The following is a 23,540-nucleotide window of genomic DNA, read 5'->3' as shown; positions in this document are numbered from 1 at the left end:
GGGTTGATCCAGATTTGATCCTTCTTCATATTTGGTTCGTGTGTCCTTGTGGTCTTTCATCTCTCACTACAGTCGACTTTTTCTCATTTTGGTCAGCAGCAGCAGCCTCTGACCCCTCAGGCCTGCACCACGTTTCGGTTTTCACTAATCCTGCCTTACATAAATAAATGACAGAAGCAGCACATAACAGTTATGACATTAAATAATAACCTGAGATATAAAAACAGTAAGAAGATTAGAGACACCATGCTTCTTTAGCTCGGTGGCTGCAGTTAAGCTGCACTGGTACAGTTTGCGACATCTATAAAATCATATGTAATTTGAATAAAAGGCCCACACTTAATAGCGCAGGGTCAGTTCACACGCATCACAGTGAGGATTTCACTGGACTCGTGTACAGGCTGATTTAGGCCTACAGGCTGCTGACATGATTCAGAGGATCGATACAGCTGATCGCAGATTCTGAGCGTCTCCGCGGAGATCAGGGCAATGTTTTCGGTTATGGTCTCATTCTGCGCGCGCTGTTTTCACGCTATGTGACAGGAAAGCCAATTAACCGCCAGCGCTAATTAACGATGACAGCACGAGCGCTCAAACGTGACAGCAGAGCTGACAAAACTGTTTTTAATAAAGCACCAAAATGAAAAGTTGACGCTCTCTGCTATCTGCGGTCATTCATACACGGCAGAAAATACGCACGCGCGCGCGCGCGCGCACGGTCCATCACAGCCGTTACACACACACACACACACACACACACACACACACAGTCGCCGTTACGCAAAGGTTCATGAAGGACTTGAGAATAACTCACCTCGTCCTCTGTCCTCTGCTGTGAAATGAGAATAATCCCCATCTCACACACACAGACACACACTCTCTGTCACCGCGATCCGCTGCTGGGAGCTGTGGCTGCAGACGGAGCCAAAGATCCTCCAAAACCAACAGGATGCACCACTCTGTCGGTAAAAGCAGGCTGAAGCATTAAGATAAGGCGGAGGCGCGCGCGCCTGCAGTTCCTGTGATGGCTGCTTGAGGCAGACTCCAAACTGAGTCCGTCTCCACAGACTCTCATGTTAAACTGTACCTGAGGTTTTTTTAATGGCTCATACTGAATGCAGGGAATGCTTCAGCTTTGGCTGACTGGCTGCTTTGTTTGTCCTCACATCCACTAACACAGGGGGGTCCAACTCCAGGCCTCGAGGACCGCTGTCCTGCAGGTTTTAGATGTGTCCTTGATCCAACACAGCTGATTCAAATGGCTAAATTCTTGAATGCGGCTAGTGTCAGTCAATCAATAGTTGTCACGTGATGTTAGACCTACAGGGACACGCCCACTTAGAGGACAACACAATACTTTGGTCCTTTGCCAAACACAGACATCCTTTGAAAGTCAACATTTATTTCGAGCTGTCAGCAGGACGTAGAGTGTGGCACCAGCATGTCAGCCCTTCATGTTTTGAACTTCTGAGACCTTTTCTGTGGTTCGTTCCAAACTTGGACAAAATCTCACAAAGCTGAACATTAAGAACCAGGAGGGGGTGAAAACGCACCAGAGTGAGACCTCCTGGCTTTGTGACACTCTCTGATGGCTCGGTTAATCAGAGTCCTGCATGCACTTCTGCTGCTGCACCTGCTGCAGCCCCTTCCTGCTCAGCTTCCGGCCCTTCTACCTCCTATTGGTGTGTTCCATCACCCATGCTACCATTCGGTCTACATTTTTTTTAATGCACAGAAAGCATTTTTAGTGCTGCGCTGTTCACAAATAAATGCTAATACTTTAACATCTTAAGGTTTAATATCATATTGCATCACCATTTGTCTTTGAGGTAGAGTGCACAGCTATATCCTGCTGCCAAATACTAATAAACATCATAAAAACATCATAAATGACTTCTGTGCAGCTACAGTAATGTATAATAGAAAACATCAAGATTAAGATTTGTATTCTTTTACAGAATGCCCCCAAATGTGATTTTCCACGAAGATAAGGTAACTGTAACCAATAATCCAACTGAAACATCAATATGAAACACTGTAGTCTGGATGGAAAAAAGCAAACATTTGTTTTCTTCTGTAACAAGTTGTTACAACCGTTCACTCACCATAATTTTGCTCTTCCATCCTCCATGTTTGGATCTTTTCATAACCCTCCTCCTCCGTGTTCTGCTCTGCCTCCCTCCTACTCTCTCTGTAAAAGCTGATTGGAAAGAACATATTTCTCTATGGGAATCGATAAATTTGAGCACACGGACCAAACCGAGATCCAGCCTTACTGCATGTTTCCATGTTTCCAAGATTGTTTTCAAGGTCCACGCAGAGAAAACAAGTTAAAAAAGAATCCGACTTCTGTAGAGCTGCAACTTCTCCAACAGTAAATCTATAGTCTGTCCTCTGAGAGCACACACATGTGGTATCATAGTGGTGTTTGAACAAAGACCTGCAGGAGTGCTACCAGCAAAAGTTTCATATTTTACAAAAGATTTATAACAGTAGCATTTTGTGAATTATCACATACTAGTGGGAAGAAAAACAGCACAAGATTGGTATCATTCTTGTATCTGCGTATTTAACTGAAGCGAGGACGAGCCAAACTAGCCCAGCACAAAAACTAGAAGCATCAGCAGCAAACACCGGGAACCTGACGTCCTCTCATCCAATCACGGTCTCAAACCAACGTGCGGTAGGCCAGAGCGCTAAAGTCGAGGCTTTAAAATGTGGAATCAATGGGTGATGAGTCCACTTTCACTCTTGGCTGTGTCTCACAGAAACACCAGCATCTTCTCTCAGAGTCTCATGACTTAATTCTTAAAGTCAAAAGCTGCCAGTCACTTCGGACTTTTATGTAGTGATGCATGACTCTGTTTTCCTTTTGCTCCTATGGAGACAGTTATGATTCATAGTCCCAGTGTAAAGTGTTACTGTTGAAAAACAACCTGTAAATCATACATGATGAATCTTTATAACAGCCTGTGCTCATGGTGGTGCTTAGCCCAGTGTAGCAGTGACTGACGCTGATAAACATCAGATATTCTGTAAGACTTGACATTTAATCGTTACTCAGATCAGTCTGAAAGTGTTTTTTTTACTGTGATGAAATGAATGCCTGTCAAAAGCTTTGCCTACTACTATATATTTTATATGAATACCAGCTAGGCTTACTATGAACTCAAAGGAGCTTCATTATTATTATAACAATGATCATTATCAGTTTCATCCCTCAGAAACACGGCGCTGCTCTCTGTCCTCCTCTGCACATATTTATAACAGCAGAGAGTTCAGCAAAGTATAATTAGTTGGAGTGATCAGTGGGAGGATGAGGTGTGTGTGTGGATTGTAATGCCATGATTTATACAGTTATGTTGTTGTGTGTGGAGGTGTGTAATGTGCTTATACGTTACAGTGTTTGCGTGTGCAGTGTCTTGAAGAGGCAGCAAAGGAGCATCAGAGCTGTGATTATCCCCGCGGCTAGCTTCAGTGTATACATGCATTTCTGTACAGATTGATGTTTGCACGGTTGACTCCGTGGGCGAATGTCAAATGAAGCTGTGTGTATCGTGTGTGTACATATACACTGTCCGTACAGAAGAACAGCTACTACAGCTCTAAATATTTTCAACCTTTTGTCACATCAGCACATTTTCTGTGACTTTTTCAGTCCTAAAAAGATTGAATTGGTTACTTAAAGAGGTTTTTGAATAAGCAGCTTTCTGAGCCGACCTGTAACACACTGGGGCTGAAAAATCCAAGTTCCTCCTATCAGTCAAAACTGAGTCAGTCCCCACAGACTCCCTGTTCAAACAGCCATCATTACAGCAGAAATTAAAATGTTTACAGTCTGTTAGACATCTTTTCTTCTTCTTCTTTTGTCCACAACTGTTGGTCAGCAGGGGAGGTCGTCACTGTGGGTCCCGTAGGGTTTCCGTCTTGGTCAACGATGCACTTCCAGGCCTTGGATCTCTGGCCTTGACCTTTGCTTGCTCGAGGGTTAGACATCGTTGTTTAAGATATTCTTCAGTTTGCTCGATCCAAGTCTTCTTGGGCGCATCACGCTTGATTCTCCAGTGGGCGGGGCGCTGCTGCAGCAGAAGGCAGTATAGCAGGCGATGGTTACTCATGCGGCAGACTTGGCCAAACCACTGCATTCGTCGCTTCTGGATCAGCTCTTCCATCAAGGGCTGGTGGTGACATTGACTACGTATCACGCTGTTGCTGAGACGGTCATGGAGAATCTGATGCAAACAGCACATTCTGGTCATTCCCATCTCGACTGTAACATTTGAAACTCCCTGTGATGATGTACAGAGTAAAACTACAAAAACTGTCTGTGTCCAACAAGTTTGCTTTGTGCCTGCTCTGAAGACTTCTGTCACTTTATTACCTGAACCTGTGAAGCAGGTTAGCCATGCACCATAAACCTTCATGATAATCTGCTCTTTAGAAGTCAGCTTTGTGAGTCCAGAAATCTAAAGAAAACAGGGTAACACATTAATCTCTGATTGTGGTGCAGGCCAAGTAGTATATGAATGGTAACCCAAACACTCTTTGGTCCAAAAGCACACTGATGATAATTCTGTTTAAAACTTGAGGCTTGGTGAAGTCCAAGTCCAAAGAACTGAAATCCGCCTACATAGAGCCCAGACTCTGTGAACTGTGCGGCCATGAAAGACCTCAAGGGTTTAAATACGTAACATTTTCTTTTGTTAAGGTTTGTTAAGGTTTAGTATTCTGAGTTCACTGCCACAGTCCATCATAAAACATACAACACTTCACACTGCAAATGTTTAAAGATTAAATACGTTGTATAAAAGCTTGTAGCTTCATCCCTGCACACCTGTACTGTACATGTGAACATGCCTCTGTGTGTGCGGAGGCCGAGGTGTCCTCCCCTGCCCTCCGTGCTTTCAGATAAGTTGCTGCTGGTCCGTCACTTCTCTACTGTTTGCTAATACAGACCCACCTCTGAACCCTGATCAGTGTGTAGGCTGCAGATCTGCAGGCTGTGTGGGAGAGCAACACAGTGTGATCACACTCGACATCTGAGGCAAGATGTACAGCAGATATGCTATACAATGGTAATAATAGAGATCCAGCACTTCTACACGGTTAGAGGAAGACGCTTTTCTTTTCAGGTTTCAGTCCCCTGAATGATTCTTTATTAAAAGTTCAGAATGTAAGAGTGAAAAAAAACCCCAAAGAATTTTTAAACTCTCATTTTTATGCAAAATGTATATATACCTGTGTGTGTGTGTGTGTGTGTGTGTGTGTGTGTGTGTGTGTGTGTGTGTGTGTGTGTGTGTGTGTGTGTGACCATAACTGAAAGCACCCAGCTGATCATCGTTGAGATGCTCGGCTCTCATCTACACGAGCAGGAGAAGGAGACTAGAAGCCAAGATTAAGGCAGCATGAAGGGAAGTTAGCCGACTACTGGAGCTGCTGAAAGGTGCGATGAAGAAAGGGTAGCTGAAGAGTGCAACAATTATCTGATGTTATCCACTCTAGAATAAAATTTTGATAAAACACGGCAGCTAGCAACCAGCAACCAATCCAAAAGCCAATTTTTATTTATTTATTTTTGTCTTGTACAGCTGGTTGGCCAAAAGTGAAGGTCGTCACTGACCAAATGAAATCAACTCCAGGCTTTTTTTTGTGATAAGATTAGCTTATGCTAGCTTACCTGCAAATATAAAAACAAACAAACAACAACAAAAATACTGTAATCTACTTTACATTTCCAATTTTGTTGTACTATTGTACGAGGTATGACTGTGCAATGACAATAAAGAGTTATCTTATGTTATCATACATAGAAAATGTGTATTGAGTGGATCAGATTAATGAACCTGGAATCATTGGGGTGATCTGCTGGAAAGATAATTGGAGGATGGAGCCATTAATTTTAAGCTCCTGTTTTATTGTTCCTAATAACACTTTACAATATAAATGTTTGATGATGTTCTGTTGTTTGATTTTTGCCTCTGAATATTGATTACATCGATAGTTTTGTATTCTGGACACAAACTTGAAATATAGTTTTATTTAAAAAACTTCTGTATTAAAATACAGAAAACCTCGGTACTTGTACATTATTTGTACATTGATCTCCTCCCCACCCCATCTCACACAGGAGCCTTTCCGGTGTGTGAAGTACCCTCAGTTGTGATGTGCTGCCCTCTAGGGGACAACATTTTGAGTTGCACATTAAATAAACGGTTTATCCAAATACATCAGAGTCAAAATGAAGGTGTGAAGGAAGCAAAACATACTTAATCAGAACTTTTGCAAATAAAAGAAAACTGGATCGCCAACTCTAAGAAAACTTTCTCAAAAACAAAAAGCACAGGAATGAGGAAAAACAGAGTGTGTGTTTGAGAGAGTGTCTGTATATGTGGCAACAGCGCCCCCTGGAAGCCAGAGGCAAACATACCCCCCCCCCCCAAACAGTACTGCAACGAAGAAATAAGGAGGAGAAGACGAAGGGGAGAAGGCAGCTGTAGGGAGGGGGCAACACCCCACCCTCCTTGAACATAGCCCACAGAGGCCAAAGGACAACAAGCCTCAGACCAGGAATAGAAGTGGGAGTGAATCTGCTCCACCAGTAATCAGAGCTCTGAACCCGAACTCAGCATTCAGCCACAGCATGGACATGGAACGCTCAATGTTCCTGTTCCAACCTTTGTACACACACACACACACACACACACACACACACACACACACACACACACACACACACACACACACACACACACACACACACAAACACACACACCTAGCCATAACCCAAGAGTGTAACCCTGACACATAAACAACTGTGTAAATATTTGCAATTTATTAATCAATTAAGGAAAATCAGAGTCATATAAATACTTACGTACTTGTTCTTTTACACACTTTTGTAATGTTATTGTTACATTCTTATGCTTTTTAAAATTATTTCTAAATGTAAACAAAATCAAATGTTTGCAGTGATTATCAGCTGCGCCCTCGGTGACCTGGGAGGGGATCGAATTCCCAGCCTGAATTCTTCTGGCGGTGACTCGGTGTGGCTGCTTCATGAAATGCCTCAGAAATAGGTTCTCACTCCAGGAACTTCCATGAAATGAGAAATGAGAGGGCCTGCAGTTGTTGCAGTGGGACTGAAGCAGTGGGGAAGAGGGGAGATGAAACAGGAGTTGGGTGAACCAAATAGTTGCTGGGTAGGTTTGAAATATCAGACTGCAGGAGGAGGCCGGAGAAGGCAGGCAGGAGAAGGCAGGCAGATAGGCAGCGGTTTGTTGTAGCGTCGCTGTGCAGAGTGAGTCGGTCTGTTCCCATATGACAGAAGACACACAAGGTAACGTATAAGAACTGACACTATTCTGTGGAAGCGGTTTAACTGATAATGCTGAATGGTTTATGTAATCTGCATGATTATGGAGTGAAAGACATAAGGAGACTGAAGCGCTCCTCTCTGTCTGTTGTTTTCTTGATTTCTTATTTTCCCCTTCCTGCTGAACCTTATTCAGGAAGTAACCTGTTACATCAGCTGTGAAATCCATCAGTTACAGCAGTTTTAGTTGTGTTACTGTGAGAGTCGAATAGAACGGAGTATGTAACCCTCAAGTTGCCAAACTCATATTTATAAATGCACATGTTTTATATGATAGAACGTTTAATGCCAATAATTGTTGCTTTTATATATTTTTTAAAATCCAAAAACAAGTTAAAAATGTACAAACAGTTATTAAAACTTACTTCTTAAAAAACAAAATGAATTTGTTCAGAACATTTTCATTCAGAAAACTGATGCTCACAACTGGTTATAGATTAAAAATATACACGAAAAAATGTGATTCTGTCCTTTGGTTCTGATGCTGGTGGTTCTACATTTGAAGTTATGAAGCCTCAAAAATGGCAGATGTGTTTTGACTCTGTGAAAGGCTCCAGGCTCCCGAGCTCTTGAGCCTAAACTTGGGAGTCCGTAACTCAGAAAATATTCTTAACAGGAATCTTGCTAATAAACTAAACTTATTGTACTTTATTGTTATTTTGAACATTTTACCGACTGTGAAAAAAAACAAACAGTTTTTTTTGCCCCATTTCACAGTTTTTATACTTCTGCTGTAGATATAATTTATATGCATTTGGCCCCCACAAGCGGGCCCTCTGCTCTGAGGGACTGAGTGAGGAGAGGTTGTCTGGGTTTCATGTGTTCCTGGTGCTTCATCTCTGTCTCCTCCTACAGGAAGATGATCGACAGAGTCCTGCTGCTCATCATCCTCCTGTCCTGTGTCTGTGGTTCGTCTAAACCTTCTCTTCATTATGCCATGCCATCATTTACATAAGCTCACTCACTGATTCGACTGCTTTAAGCTTTTTTCTGTTCTCAGCGTGGGCTCCTCGGGTTGTGTCTCCTCCACAGGATCGCTGATCGTGACGGTGTCAGAGAGCTTCTATCAGGCAGAGGAGAACGACAACATCACTCTGGAGTGGAACTTCAGCACTAGAACGAACAGCTCGCCCAGTCTGCTTTTTGTCTTCTGCGACCTGATAGCCGATCAGGAGCTCTCAGTCCTGTATCGTGTGCAGGATGGCGTCGAGGTCTCAGAGCTTCAAGATAAACGGTTTGCAGGGCGAGTCTGGAGCGACAGCGATGCCCTCAGAGAAGGGCGAATCGCGCTTCAGCTGTCCGGCCTGACGACTCACGACTCAGGTCTGTATGTGTGCAAAGTGAGCACGGATCACGGCTACGCCTCTGACAGCTGCCGGCTCAACGTCACCGGTAAATCTGTTCAGTAAAACCTTTCAAACATGTTTAACAATGCAGCGTCTTTAAAATCAAACGTGTTTCTTAATGGATTGTTTTTTAAAATGACCACGATGACATATCTGCTTGGTCTTTCTACAGCAGCAGGGGACCTGACCGAACCTGAGACGTCACACGCAGGACGGGTCGGCATCTTCGTGGGAATAGCTCTGATGGGAACGACGGTGCTGGTTCTGTTCTGCTATCTGTTCATTCACTCTCTGCCTAAAGAGCAGGATTACGACTCAGAGTCCAGTTACGAAGCTGAGAAAACTTTCAGTGCGTCAGACGGATCACTTTAAAATGAGTCCGTGTGCACGGGCGTGTTTATGGCTGCCCCAGTGTCATGAGCCATTTCCCAAGACGAACCGGCTCACCCCTCATTAGCTCGTGAGGGCTGCCATTGGTCAGAAAATAAAGCCAAACAGATAAAAACTATTTTGGATCAAACTTATTCAGCTGTGATGCAAACCTGATGCAGAGGAGAAAGGAAAGGGGACATTTTAGGAAACTTCACATTGAGCCGACGTCATCAGTGTATTTCTGGGAATTTTAATGTGAAAGTTTACAGTCACAAATTATGATTAAGGCTGATTCTGATGCTTCTTCACTTAGTTTGGTGGACCCACACTTGATGAGAGATCAAGATCAGAGTTTAAACCGTCCTCGCCCACTCCCCCATTTATCAGGGTTTGGTACCAGCACTGCGAGTACACTGGTTTGTGTCTCCTTCATGTGGAAGGTGAATCTGCAGCTGGTCCATAACGCTGTAGAAAGAAGGTTATTGATAAAGCAAAACTAAGTAAGAGTCGTAGTTTGTAGATGGTCTTTCTCACTCGTCTCACAGCAGAATGCATGAAAATAGCAGCAACTTCAATGAAGACAGCAAAAAGTGTGAAAACGTGCAGCTCAGTGCTTCCTCATATAAGAAAAGCTGTTTATAACCCTTTGACTGCCTGCTCAACCATTTGGTTGAGCATATACATTTGTTTGTTTGATTGTGATCATTATTGACCTAAAGGAATAGAAAATATGGACAAATAATTCTTTCATTGTATTTTTCTTGGTGAGGCAGTCAAAGGGATAAACACGGGCAAAAATAGAACATGTGAAAGAGGTTTAGTGGAAAAAGATTAGCAGAGGCAGAAATGGACATACACACTCATGAATGGTTGACAGTAGCGATGTCAGCCGTCATTTATTTTGCTGGAATAACTCAAACAGGTCAGGTCAGTAGCAGTGTGCTCACTTCACCTGCAGATGGCAGTGCTTACATTACATGTGGAGCTCATAGTGTGACTCTTATTTTTGTCATTTTCATAACCTTTAATAGCGTGCTTCTCAGCCAGGTCTCCCTTTAATATGAAATTTACATTTCATGAAACTAAAAAGAAACAATGAATAAAAAAGAGAGTTATTTTTAACCTTTGTTTCACTAACAGTTCATTTACAGTTTCAGTTCAGTCAGAATGTTTTGCACGAGCAGTGATGGAGGACGATGTAGACCTGTGAGGGAGGTTAATCCAGATTCATGTTTATGGTCGGAGGAACATAGAGGAGATTTCTTAGCCTTGTAGATCCATAAAAGAGATGAATTTATCACTAGATCTCCACAGATTTTGACTGTATCAAATGCTTCAAATGACAGATTCCAAAATAATTTCAAAATAATTCGCTTTGCTGCCTTTTAAAACTTCATTATCCTCACAGCTCTCACAATGATTACAGAGACTCTGCTCTGCCTTACTGCTTGCCAAAAATGCAGTACAGGTTCAGATGTGTGTGTGTGTACATGTTTAGACATCTTTGTAAGGGCAGAAAATTTGCCATGCCACTATACTTGTGGGGACCAACAGTCACTCCTCATGAGTTTAAAGGCATGTTTGAGGCTCAAAATGTGGTTTTAGTGTCAGGATCACAGTTAGGTTATGGTTAGGTTTAGGCTCAGGGTTAGTTCATGTTTGATGGTTAGGTTAAGCTGCAAGAGAAAACATTATTTCAATTAATGTCCTCACTAAGATATGAAAGTGTGTGTGTGTGTGTGTGCATTACCTATATTGTGACTTCCAGTCATCAACTGCAGTGCTGAAAGTATAAAAAGGCAAAGGGTTCTTTCATAAACAATAAACTTGATTTTTTAAATTGTCCTCACATCTCTGCAGTGATTGTTTTTTTTTTACAGTGGCCTGAAAATGGAGGTGCAGTTCCTCTAATGGCCACTTGAGGTTGAATCTAGAAGTGAGTCAGTCCCCACAGACTCCCATGTTAAAATGTCCAGCAGAAATAAACATAATAATACATTTTATGTATCACAGCCTGCCACAAAAAAGTACAACTGTACATCTCTTTATATTCTTTACTCTCTGTGTAACTCTTTATTGACTCAAGGTTCAACAAAGGCAGGAGTAGCAGCTGGCAGTCTGCTGAGGCTTCATCTCACCTCACCAGACCTCTGCAAATGATTTGGCTCCAAAAATAAAGAAATTTGCAGCCAAAATAGAATAGAATAGAATAGAATGTCTTTATTGTCGTTGTCACACATACAACGAAATTGAAAGTGGTCTCTGGTCCATGCATCATCCAAAAAATTAAAATGCTTCAAATGTGGACATCGCTATGGCCATGCCATCTTTTATATACAGTCAATGGTTTTTCCAACTTTTATTGTGTTGCTGTCACAATTTTTAAATTTTTTTTTAATCTACCCTGCTTAAACTGCAGTAAGCAGTTCAGAGTGTTCAAAAATGTGCGATCATATTTCTGAGCACATCTCTCAGCTCAGAGATCTTGATTTGAATCAAACGGTGACCTTTCCTCTGCACACACCGTCAGGCCCAGTGAATGTGATGTAAATTAGAATTCCTTCTGACAGAGAGGGAGAGGTCGAAGCTATTGACCAGTTTGACCTCCTCCGGTCTCTTGTGGTCCCTGCTGATCAGTTAATGCAGCCTCCCTCTCACAGCAGGGTGGACTGCTCGCAGCACTCGCATTCACAAACCGGTCAAATCGACGATGTGAGTCTTTCTGCGAGACGACGGCAGCATGAAAGCGCCACTGAAACATCCACACATTCAGTCCACGGCGTCTCCAGGTCCCGCTGTGCTGTCGCTGGTTTCAAAGGACAGCTGAGAAGAAAGCCAGAGCACCAACTCACCGAGCTGAAGAAAGAGCAACACAGATGAAAACAGAATTCATCAAATATATGGAAACAGCGAGGAGCTGAAAGATGTCATGTGATGAATTTGTTCAAAACGAAATACATTAATTATGATCACGTTCAAAATGTTATCAAGGAAATTACTTCTTTTAATAAGTAGAAAAATATATGAATAAGACAGAATGAAGCACTCAGAGGGGCTTAATGAGGCCATACAGCAAATTAAGAGCAGTTTAGGAGAATATCAGAGGATGTGGAGACGATTAAATGAATTCTTTTGTCTGTTTTAATGTTCAATAGGCCACAATTATTTTCTTTTTCTTTTTTCCATGGCTGCTCTTGATGAGTTAGCCTGGAATATAAAATCAAGCAGCAACCGTCAGAGCTTAAAAATGATGTGGAAAACCAAAAACCGCAGTTCCTTCGATGACCACTGGAGGCTGGCTCCTACAGTGACGCAAGGACACGTCAACAGTAATAGCACACATCAGGGTAAACATGACATTTTTATTAATTTAATAATAAATAAATTCAGCATTAACTCTGCAACAAATCTACTCTGTTATGCTCCCAGAGAACATTTTGGATGTTTTACAATCTGAAAAAAAAAGTTTTTAAATTTTGCTTGTGTTGCTGTTTTTTTTAATTTACCTGTCCATGAAAATGTTTGCTCTGAAACCGACTGAAATGTGTGTTTGGCTTATGTTGTTCTGACAGAGCTCTTCCTGAAGAGCTTTTTCATTGTTTGGGCTTTTAAACCAGATGTATTCGAGTACTAGGCTTCGTGTGTTCTGATCTTACTGAAACAAACAGCTGAGAATCTTCACGCTCTCAGTGATCTGGGACTTTCGAGCTCTATGCACAGACTAGTCGAGTCTCCGTGAGCACACATTCCTTCCTTCAAAACATTTTTATTGAATAAACAGGAGGAGCCGGCCTCAGCGAGTCACTTTCTAAAACTGAATAAGAGTGTGTTCAGTTATTTTAGAACCACATGGTGACATTCAGCTCTCTCTCTGTCCTCAGGTCTGATAGAGCATCAATCAGTGCGGTCGCTGTTTGATCACACACTCATTAACCTGCAGGTTAAACCATCGGCAGGCTGGGTTTTCTGTCCAGCAGGATAATTAACTCTTTCATCATCAGAAAAGCTGCTGCAGCACGCACATCTGCACGTTTTTGATCATAATGGAAAATCATGCTCTGTGTGAAAAACTAAGAATATTTTACATGAAAAATATTAAATATACTCCAGGATGACCAACAGTGAATATGTCCAAGTCTGGTATCAACCAGCATCTATTAAAAACACATCAGTGGAACGTGGTCCTTGAAACACAAGCATGCGAGTATCATATGGCACGGCTCTACAGTGTAGGTCCTGCACTGTGCTGCCAAAAGAGTGAACGTCACGTGGATTAATCCATAAGGTTTAATATGATGTCGAGCCTTTGCAGCTATAACAGCTTCAGCTCTTCTAAGAGGGTTTCCCACAGCTTTAGGAGTTTTATGGGAATTTCGACCATTCTTCCAGAAGAACAGTTGTGAGGTCAGAACTGATGCTGGACAAGAAGGCGTGGCCTGTCTCCGCTGCTCTACACCTCTTCACCTCTTCACCTGATGCTTTGCACTTGGTGATGTAAAGCTTGGATGCAGCTGCTCAGCAATGGAAACCCACTCCATGAAGCTCTCTATGTGCTGTTCTCCAGCTAATCTGAGGTCTGTGGTGACTGACTCTGCAGGAAGCTGGCGACCTCTGCACACTCTGTGTCTCAGCATCTGCTGACCCCGCTCTGTGATTTGACTTTGCCACTGAGTTGCTGTTGGTCCCAATTAGTCTCACAGTGTTATTATACCAAATGAATTCTAAAACCACAGGTGTCTGTGGAATATTTAGTATTGTGGAAATTTCATGACTGGGCTTGCATCCTGTGACAGTTCCACGCTGAAATACACTGAACTCCTCACAGCGTCCCATTCTTTCACATATGTTTGTAGAAGCCGTCTGTGCTCGATTTTATACACCTGTGGAAGTGACTGGAACACCTGATTTCAATGATTTGAATGGATGAGTGAATACTTTTGGAAGCAAATGCAAAAATTAAGACCAAGCAAATACAAAAAGTAATCCACAGATAGAACCTTGAAGTCCTCACAGCAGGAGGTCAGACAGAGTTATAATCTCAGTACATCCTCTGACTTTCTCCTCATTATTTCACTGCATGTTTTTTATTTAGAAAGCCTTTTTCTTTGTTCTGTTTAACACGTCTTTTACTCTGAGTCCATTCCTGTGTTTGTACTAAAACCCCCTCTCTGTGCTCCCTGTGACCTCCCTTTAATATAGATCTCAGATACCAGGAGGACAATTAACAAGATTTACTCCTTCAGCCTGAAAGCTCATCGACTCGCTCTCTAAAATTCATTATGAGCTCACAGAGAATAGATTTTTTCCCCTCCCAACATGAATAGAGCGATCACACCTCTGTGCAAAACACCCCATTTGTTTCCTTCTGAGTGCAGTGCTGATCAATTTTATCAGTAAAAAAATCCACTAGGACTGAAGTGTTTGCAGCCTGGCATCATGACGTGTCACATCGCCAACACGACGAGTCACTTTGTGCAGAATCACAACTCGCTTTTTGGTTTCTGTGTGAGAAAAGTTTCCCCTAACCTGAACATTGTCACACGTAACACAGAAAACAGACAAAAAAGTGCAATTTTCACCAAAACTATGATTACTGATAAATAAAAATAACACTCAGTTCTGATGAGTTAAGAGAATGAAGCTCCATATTTGTGTGACTCTGTCTGCTTGCAGGCAGCTAACACACGAACACACTAACACACGAACACACTAACACTAAACCCGAGTTCAGAGTTAAAGAAGTCTGCAGCGCATTTAAATGTAAGAAACAAACATTGCGCCTCAGCTGGGAGAGAAAGGTCATTTATTTTTGTTTTCATTAATATTTCACTTTATCTTTTGTTTTTGAATAACTGAAATAATCCACGGGTATTTTATTTTGAAAGTCAATCCCACAGATTAATTGAACTGATTAAAAGGTGAACATATAAGGGGTATATAAGAGAAATCTGATTGAATCTTTATTGAAAAAGGTGAACTATAACTGGATAAATAAAATAAATAAAATGATAGTGTGAGGAGACATGAAGGCCTCCCGTTCTGCGTCTGCGTTTCGATTATTTTTCTCATTCCTTCCTTCTTTGCTCCTTTTCTTTTTCCAGCCCATAATCACTTCATCTCCTCCCTCTAACCCCCCTCTTCACCGAGATCCCTGTCAAATGATTTCAACAATCTCCTCTCCTCTTATTTTCTTCTCACTCCTCCCCCCTCTTCCTCGCGTTCCTCTTCGCTGCCTCTCCTTCTTGACCTCTCCTCTTCTCTAAATTATTCCCTCTTTTTCCTTCCAACATTCCTCCTGCTTGTAGGAACCTGTCAAAGTAGCTGCACAGTGAATTTCCGTGCCTTGTCAATCAAACAGTGTCTCAGGTCGTGTGGCTGCAGTCTCTTTCACTGCTCCTTACATAACCTGTGTCGGATAATTGTCTTTTAACGCACGTGATTTTGTTTTAGGTTGAAAAGAAGCTCTTCTGGGGAGCGAGCTCTCCTCTGTCCTCGTCACCTTCTCTCCTCGTTTCGTCTCCTCTCCCGGTCTTTACTTCTTCTCTCTGTAATTGCTTGTCAGAAGCCGCCGTCTCCCTCCCTCTCTCTCTCTCAGTGTGATTTTATGGCAGATCTTCCAATCTGCTGCTGTTGAACTGTCACCCTGTCAGCTCCCCCCCCCGCTGTGCTTGTGTGTGTGTGTGTGTTGGTACAGTATGTAGTCTGTGCGTGTAATCGATGATGATACTGTGTGTGTTTGTGTCACCTTTAACCTTCAGGAGACTGTTGAGGCTTTCAGTCTGTCAGCTTGTGAAGATTGTGTAGGTGCTGCTGCTCGCCCGACATTCGCACAAACACACTAATTCATCCCTCGACTGCCACTTACTATGTCTGCATCCCTCCCTGCACACGCACACACACCCTGACCTCCTCTCTGCATTATGCGACTCTGAGCTTTGAACAATGACTGAAAGCAGAAAATGGATTTCAAAATGTCACAAATGGAGAGAAAATGTCATAAAAACATGTGAGTGTTTCAGTGTTGATACGGCTCAGTGATAAAGACCCGACTGAAACCAGTTATGGACGTCATTAAGCTTCCTCAACATCACACACACACACACACACACACACACACACACACACACACACACACACACACACACACACACACACACACACACACACACACACCCCATTGGTGTCATTTTGATTTGATTTGTATAAGAAGCCAGCTTAATAAAATATTTTATATGTACTTTAGCAGAAGAGAGGAAACACACAGAGAACATGACAGAGATAAAAATCCAAACAAAGCGAACAGAACACGAGGGATGAAGAACAGACTCACGGAGGCAAAACAGACAATCTGACAACAGACAGGCAGCAAATACAAGCTGATTAGACACAAATGAAACCACTGAGGGGGGTTAAAGGAAGGAGCTCTGACACAGACAAGCAACAGATAGAAACAATCATGGAAGAAGAAGGCAGGACGTTAATGCAAAGGTGACACACGAGGAAGAGCAATGACTAAAAATTAAATGGGAAGTGGAAACAAGGAAGACAAGGAGACAACGCAAAGAGAAACAAAACGAGGAAACACTGGAGACTCAAAAATCTATGAACACAAGAAATAATGTCAATAAATACAAACAAAGATTACAGAGACCAAATATTGAATCTTTAAAGACCAACAAAGGACTGAGCTTTGAACATTTAGAAAGGTCTTTTTTCTGACTGAGAAAAAAGAGAAAAAAAAATATTTTTGGGCGACTTTTAGACGCAGATTCTGTTCTCATCTTTCTGATTTTGACTGGCTACGATTTTAGCATCTCGTACTATCAAAGCTTAGACATGAAGGAAGAGCCCAGCTCAACAGCTTCGAGTCCTCCTTGTTTCCATTATTTGCTTTATGTTTTTGTGAGTGCATTTGATTACTAGAGTCTTATTTCTTTAGGAGACAGGACTTAGGACTTGACTGCAGCGTTGCATGTGTTTTCTTTAGTTTTTGAAAGTACAACAGAAAATATCTGTGAAGCTCTTCTCGCACTCATTTTAAGATTTAACTTCAGAGCTGATCAGAAGAGTTTGCCTGAGCAGATCGGTGCTTCTCTCCCTGCACCGTCTCCTCCGTCGCTCCAAGTGGTCGAGGCAGATGGCCCTGAGTGCTTCTGTTGGATGAAATCTTTCCTTCCAGTGTCTCCAAATGATTCTGTAAGGGAATAGATGATACAAATACTGTGTTAGCTTAATAAACTATAAAGTACTGCAGAAATGGACTGAGATGACTTCTGATTGAAGTGAATACAGACTGATACATGTGCACTGTACCATGTCTGCTGGGTCCTTTCGGGAACTTGACAAACTCACACACGTAACCACAGGCAGACACTGTTTATGCTAAAGCGACAGAGATAAATGGATGTTTGGGCAGCAGACTCACTTCAGCACACACGTCACCATTGCGTTTCAGACAACAGCAGAAATACACACTAACCACTCTGTGTGTGTGTGTGGGTGTTTGAATAGTGAGTGTGTGCAAGTGCAGAAACCTTCTAGTTCAAAATAGCAAGAGTGTGTTGTTTGAAGAGATGTGCATGCCTGTGTGTGTGTGTGTGTTTGGTGGGTGGGTGTGACACACTGTAGACACTGCAGAGGCATCTCTCCCTCTGTCGATGTAATTACTGTGTTGAGCTGATAAACTGCTCTCACAGGACTCACCGTCGGGGGGGGGGGGGGGGGGGGGGCAGAGGAAGGTGGGAGGAGGAGAGGAGAAATTACAGGATGGAAGGAAAGGAGAGAGGGTTAGGAATCAGGACAAGATGACAGATGAGCAGAGGAGGATGCAGAACAGAGAGCAGCAAGAGAAGGGAGAGGAGTGTGGACAGATGGAGGTGAGAGGAGATGCTGTGCAGAGAAAACAAAGGATCTGAAAAAGGGTGGAGGGGAAAGAAAGGGTTGGGGAGGAGAGCAGAGCGAAAGGAGGTGAAGAGGAGGAGTGAGGATGAGTTAAAGGATGGAGAAGGAAGAGAAGATGAGGAGAGGGGAGGTGTATTGATTCAGTGCTATGACAGTGTTGTGTATTTCATCTGGACAGGGCTGGAGCCATAAACACACACACACACACACACACACACACACACACACACACACACACACACACACACACACACACTACAAAGTGACCTTTAAGATGATAAAATGATAAAGATGAAAACAAACAGTGAAATCTACGTCCAGGCTCTACACAGCAGGTGGTGTGTTTAATGACCTGCAGTGAAAGTACGCAGAAATATCAAAGTCTAATGATTCATTTGTTCATCCAGTTTGAAACATATTTAGTGCCATCTTGTGGATTTGGGGTAATGCCACTGATGCCCACTGGATGCTCTGACTAGGGTTTGGTTTTCCTCTCTAGGTCCAATGGTTCATTGATCTGATTGGCTGAAGTTTGCCCATGATAGACACTGTTAGCCAGATGGTTTATCCAATCAGCTGCCAATTTTTCTTTGAAAGTGCCTGACCTTTTCCAAACCATTTCCAAGGACAACTTCCCAGATGGTGTAACTAAGCATCTGGCACGTGTGGTTTTGGACGTCTTTAGTTTACGTCAAATATCTTCATATGGTTTGCCATCACATCGTGCTCGGGCATTCATGTCCCCCTGAGGATAAATTAGAACAGTATTTTAAGAACTTCCTCATTCGACACCATCACTAAATGAAGAAGATTGATAAAGACTTGAATTCCCCAGTTCTGTGTTTCATGGAATCTAATGAATGATGAATGGTCTTTTTTTATAGAGCAACTTTATACATAAAAAAGTTATTTTCATTTCTTTCACACACACACACATGTAACATGTAAGCCTTGCACAAGAACATTTTGGCATGTATGCACTACAACCTGAGCCACAGCTGCCCATAAATCTGAAATCTATCTATCTATCTATCTATCTATCTATCTATCTATCTATCTATCTATCTATCTATCTATCTATCTATCTATCTATCTATCTATCTATCTATCTATCTATCTATCTATCTATCTATCTATCTATCTAGGCACTTTAAATTGTAAGGTAGAGACACTTCAATAAAAAGATCAAACCCCAGCAATCAAACAATCAGCAAACAGTCAGCACTTGGTGACAGTGGGAAGGAAAAAACTTTTAACAGGAAGAAGAAACCTCCAGCACAGCCAGGCTCAGGGAGAAGAAGACGGGTCAAAACCAATGTTCCCTCTAATTTTTCATGTGTCTGAGCGAACACACAAACTCCCTGAGCGGTCCCTTGGACCACTGTGAGCAACAGCAGACGTGTGCACTGTGGTCACGCCAGCATCGAATCCATCCAAGTTACATGGTTTATTAAAATAATCAAATTACAGCATTTACATTTATGTTAGACTACTTTTACAGTTTTTCTCAGTTGCTTTGGTGCATTTCTCACAACAGAATTACACTTTGCACAACAGTTAGTTCAACCTCCACAACATGTAGTCGTTTTGGCACAACCTTGTGGCGGTTTCATGTTCATTTCGTCCAAAGGCAAATGCCTTTGGACATGAAGCAGTTGAGTAAGTACAAATATCTAAAGAATGGTCACTTTTGACCTGCTATTCATCACTATCTCCTTGCTTTCATCATGAATGTCACAATTATTTATACTTGTACCGGCTGAATAGTCATTGTCGATACAACTAATAGTCTTCATTTCATTGCTTGTGTCAGTGCACTCAAAATTGTTGAACATCTTGTCAAACAATTTGTACACCCATTTTGAAAACCCTATTTTTAAGGAGTTTCCATGAAAATCTCCATAAATTACTTTTCTCAGGTGAACTTTATCTCACATTAATGAAAATTGGTGTGTGTTACTCTTACTTGCAACCAATGAAAAGCCTCTTCTACCCAGTCACAGGTGAATTGCGTTACAGTATCCCCTACCCTACAAGTATATATATATAATGTAAACCAACAGACAGGATTGGCATGAGGTGCATACTGAATCTACAAAACTGGACGCTCTTTATAGGGACCTAATCCCACAAAATGAAAGGGATGATCCTGGTGACAATCGAACAATGTATGTAGTGGTTTGGGATAATGTTAGCTTCCATCACTCTGCTGTAGTCAGGCAGTGGTTTGCAGCACACGACAGGATGCTTATGGAGTTTCTTCCTCCTCACACTCCATTCCTAAATCCAATTGAGGAGTTTTTCTCTTCCTGGAGGTGGAAGGTATATGACAGGCATCCACATACCCAAATGACCCTGCTAGCAGCTATGGATGCAGCTTGTGATGACATCACAGCAGAGTCCTGCAGAGGGTGGATTCGACACTCCAGAAGATACTTTCCCCGATGCAACGATAGAGCTGACATTCGCTGTGATGTTGATGAAAATATGTGGGCAGACAGACGGGAGCGTCTAGATATCAATGGTTGATATGCAGCAGTGTCTGTTTTTCAGTTTTTTTTTTGTTTCATAACTACTGCAGTAAGGTTTACTGTCTAAGTGAGTTTATGTTTGCTGTAAAATGTTTGATTTACTGTATTTCCCCAGTTGCACAATGCTGTGCACAGTTTCAATTGAATATTATCAAGAGTGCATATGAAGTGTCTTGATTTTCCTTTACAATTTATGGTTTTCAACATGCCATGCATGCTGTCCAGACTTGACATGTCATTGGGAAGCACCTCCAAAGAAATCCGTCACAATGAGAACATGTTCAAACCATTTGATTTTGTGACCAAAGGTGCTGGTGTAATGACTTGTAATTGTGACAGCCCTGACACTTTGATTGATATAAGTACTTGCTTTTGATGAATATATTATCTGTTTTGATGAAGGGACTTGCTTTTGCAAGTTATCCACCATGTTTTGCAGTTTGCACTAACTGTTTTGAGAAAAGCCTTAGTAGTGGTGCAGAGATCAATTCTGTTGTGAGAAATGCACCAAAGCAACTGAGAAAAACTGTAATTAACTGCTTTAGCCCACTTACAATGAAAATGTAAAAAAAATCTTGTTCATGACCTGTGTAGTATGTTAACACTATTGGAAGTAAAAATAACTTGAACTCCAATTTTGAAAACAAAACTTTCTTTCTTTTCTTTAATAAAGCTCTGACTTGTATTCTGACTCTGAGTCTGTGGTCTGGGAGAGAGTCCTGTAACTCTGTCTGCAAAATACAGTAAATAATGACCAATGTTGGGCAATTAATTATATAGTTACTTCTTCAAAAAAGTAACTGAGTTTTGCAAACAAAGTTTTTTGTAGCTGTTTACCTAAAAATGCAGCCAAGGCGTTTTTTTAAATAAACATTTCAAACTATTTACAGAACAATCAGCTGTTCTGCATCAAATCTGATGCCACACAAATTATTTGGCACAAATAATTTGTGTCCACTATGAGATAAAGGAGAACAACAGCCTGATACCTGCAGGCCTGACAACAGGAGATGTATCACTGCTGTAACACCTGTAACATTCAGCAGTCGCCTCATTGTTCTGACACACAGAACAAAACTATTGACTACACTACACACTAACTACACACTAACTACACAAGATTTGCGCTAAACGTCGCAAATCTCTCACATCTCAAAACACCGCCGTCACTCCTAAAACTTCCCCCTTCCCTAAACAACTAAATGCCATGTTGCCATATCAGTTTTTGATTGGTCGACATGGTAAATTTTTCCACCAATAGGAAAGGGTGGGGTTCTTTGGTTTTGTTATTGCTCACAGGCGGAGAGCGTTTTCCTTATAAAACGCCGTTTTTACCGTTTCTTCCCGCAGTAAATATAAACAACGATAGTATTCAGGAAGAAAACCAAACATTGCAGATATTTTTATCATAACTCTGGTTTTACGTGGCCGATCAACAAAATTTAAAAACTGGTATAAAGTCCACACTTTTCCCGTCAGTTGTTCCGTCTGTCCTGCTCACATCTCCAATGGTTGTACACGTTGTCATTAACGTGGCTTCACTCCACATCAGCCGCGCCGCTTTGCTAGCTGAAACACCGGTGTCGGCACATAAGGACGCTGTCATAGCCTGTCAACCACGTTGATTAGCTGCGTATATACGAATGTAAATCGCATCATTGGCTGGACTATAGGATAAGGTGGCATCGTTCTAATCCCATACGGGAGCAGCCAGTCACTTACTGACTAACACTGCAAAACAGAATTGTTAAAGTATTTATTTTAATTTCAATTCAGGTTAGATTTTTTTTTTGTGCGCAACGCAGATTTTCTGTGCGCAGAGACCGTGCCAGCAGTGCGCAATTGCGCACAAGCGCAGCTTAGAGGGAACATTGGTCAAAAGGTATTATGAGGTCTTTAAGAAAAGATGGGGCGGATTGTATGTGAGGGGAAGGATTTGAGTCCAGTAGCAACCCAAAGAAGGGCTGCAATGTGTGTGGGCCCAAGATGGGCAGGAAGACACAGGATACATGCATCAAGTGCAAGAAGCAGATATGCAACACTCTCACTCAGGTACAAACAGGTTATTTGTCCATTGGTGCTGATGGATAGTGTAGAAGGAGTAAACCTCAATAATGATCAGAAACCCTGCTTCATCTGTAGATAAACATGTTGCTTCAACCCTTGTCTTAGTTATGATTGATTTTTCTTTTTTATTACATTTCATCACAAAAAAGGACATAAATTCATAAATTAGTTTCAAGAGGTGTAAAAGCTAATTATTAACCATACACGTGGCCTGTATTGCTTGGAACTCAGTTAAAGTAAACACCTTTTTTATATAGATTATTGTTGGTGCATTGATTTAATAATCCAATAATGAGGTGGTTCCACCAGACCTGCCAATATTGGCTGAGTAACAAAAACAAAAATGCCTCATGGGGCTTAATTACAGCTCAAGTGTTAGGACCTGAAATTGAGCGTAGTGCTAGCTCACAGCTGGCACCCTTCTTCACACCACGTAACCAAACCTCATGTAGGATGGACTGTTTAAGCTGCGTCAGAGGCAGGATACTGTCCCTGTGGATCTGCATGCCACTTTGCAACCCAGTTCACCCCAGCTCCTTTCAACTGGGTTCCACTTCCTACTTATAGAAGGACTTCCTCTACACAATCTGTACTTTCTATAGATTAAACAAATCAGGTCTGCGGTTTTTGGTAGTTTTCTGAGCTGTTTGGAGATGCCATCACTTTAACCACTCAGCCACGACGCACAAATACAAACACAAAAAACAGACTGACAGACAGACGACTGTCTACAGACATGTCCTGATTAGCTGAGTGAGAATATTATTGGCTGTTGTTTCTAGCTAGGTTAATCAATAAATGAACAGCAGTGCAATAACAGCCGATGGTCTGCTTCGTAATTATTTAAACCATGATTATTCGAGTGTCGCTGGGTTGGTCCTGTAGTGGTCAGGAGACACTGCTCCACGATCTTCCCACTTTAATAAAACAAAACAACAGCTGTGTTCATCG

At 41.9% G+C, this 23,540-nt stretch overlaps 1 protein-coding gene across 4 annotated transcripts in view; it reads right to left on the bottom strand.

The window, feature by feature from the left end:
• Nucleotides 1-922, bottom strand: part of LOC134619024 (ecdysone-induced protein 75B-like) — a 51,662-nt gene extending 50,740 nt beyond the window's left edge. For 2 of the 4 annotated variants that reach the window (XM_063464709.1, XM_063464712.1), the window contains exon 1: nucleotides 815-898. The gene's annotated coding sequence lies outside the window, so the exon portion shown is untranslated. Of the gene's footprint in view, nucleotides 1-814 lie in introns of all 4 variants that reach the window. The other 2 variants (XM_063464711.1, XM_063464710.1) reach the window with 2 other exon arrangements.
• Nucleotides 923-23,540: the final 22,618 nt, after the last annotated feature.

The sequence above is a fragment of the Pelmatolapia mariae genome, linkage group LG20 (assembly GCF_036321145.2).
Source record: "Pelmatolapia mariae isolate MD_Pm_ZW linkage group LG20, Pm_UMD_F_2, whole genome shotgun sequence".
In the NCBI taxonomy this organism is placed as follows: Eukaryota; Metazoa; Chordata; class Actinopteri; order Cichliformes; family Cichlidae; genus Pelmatolapia; species Pelmatolapia mariae.
This window is presented reverse-complemented; position numbering and strand designations above follow the sequence as displayed.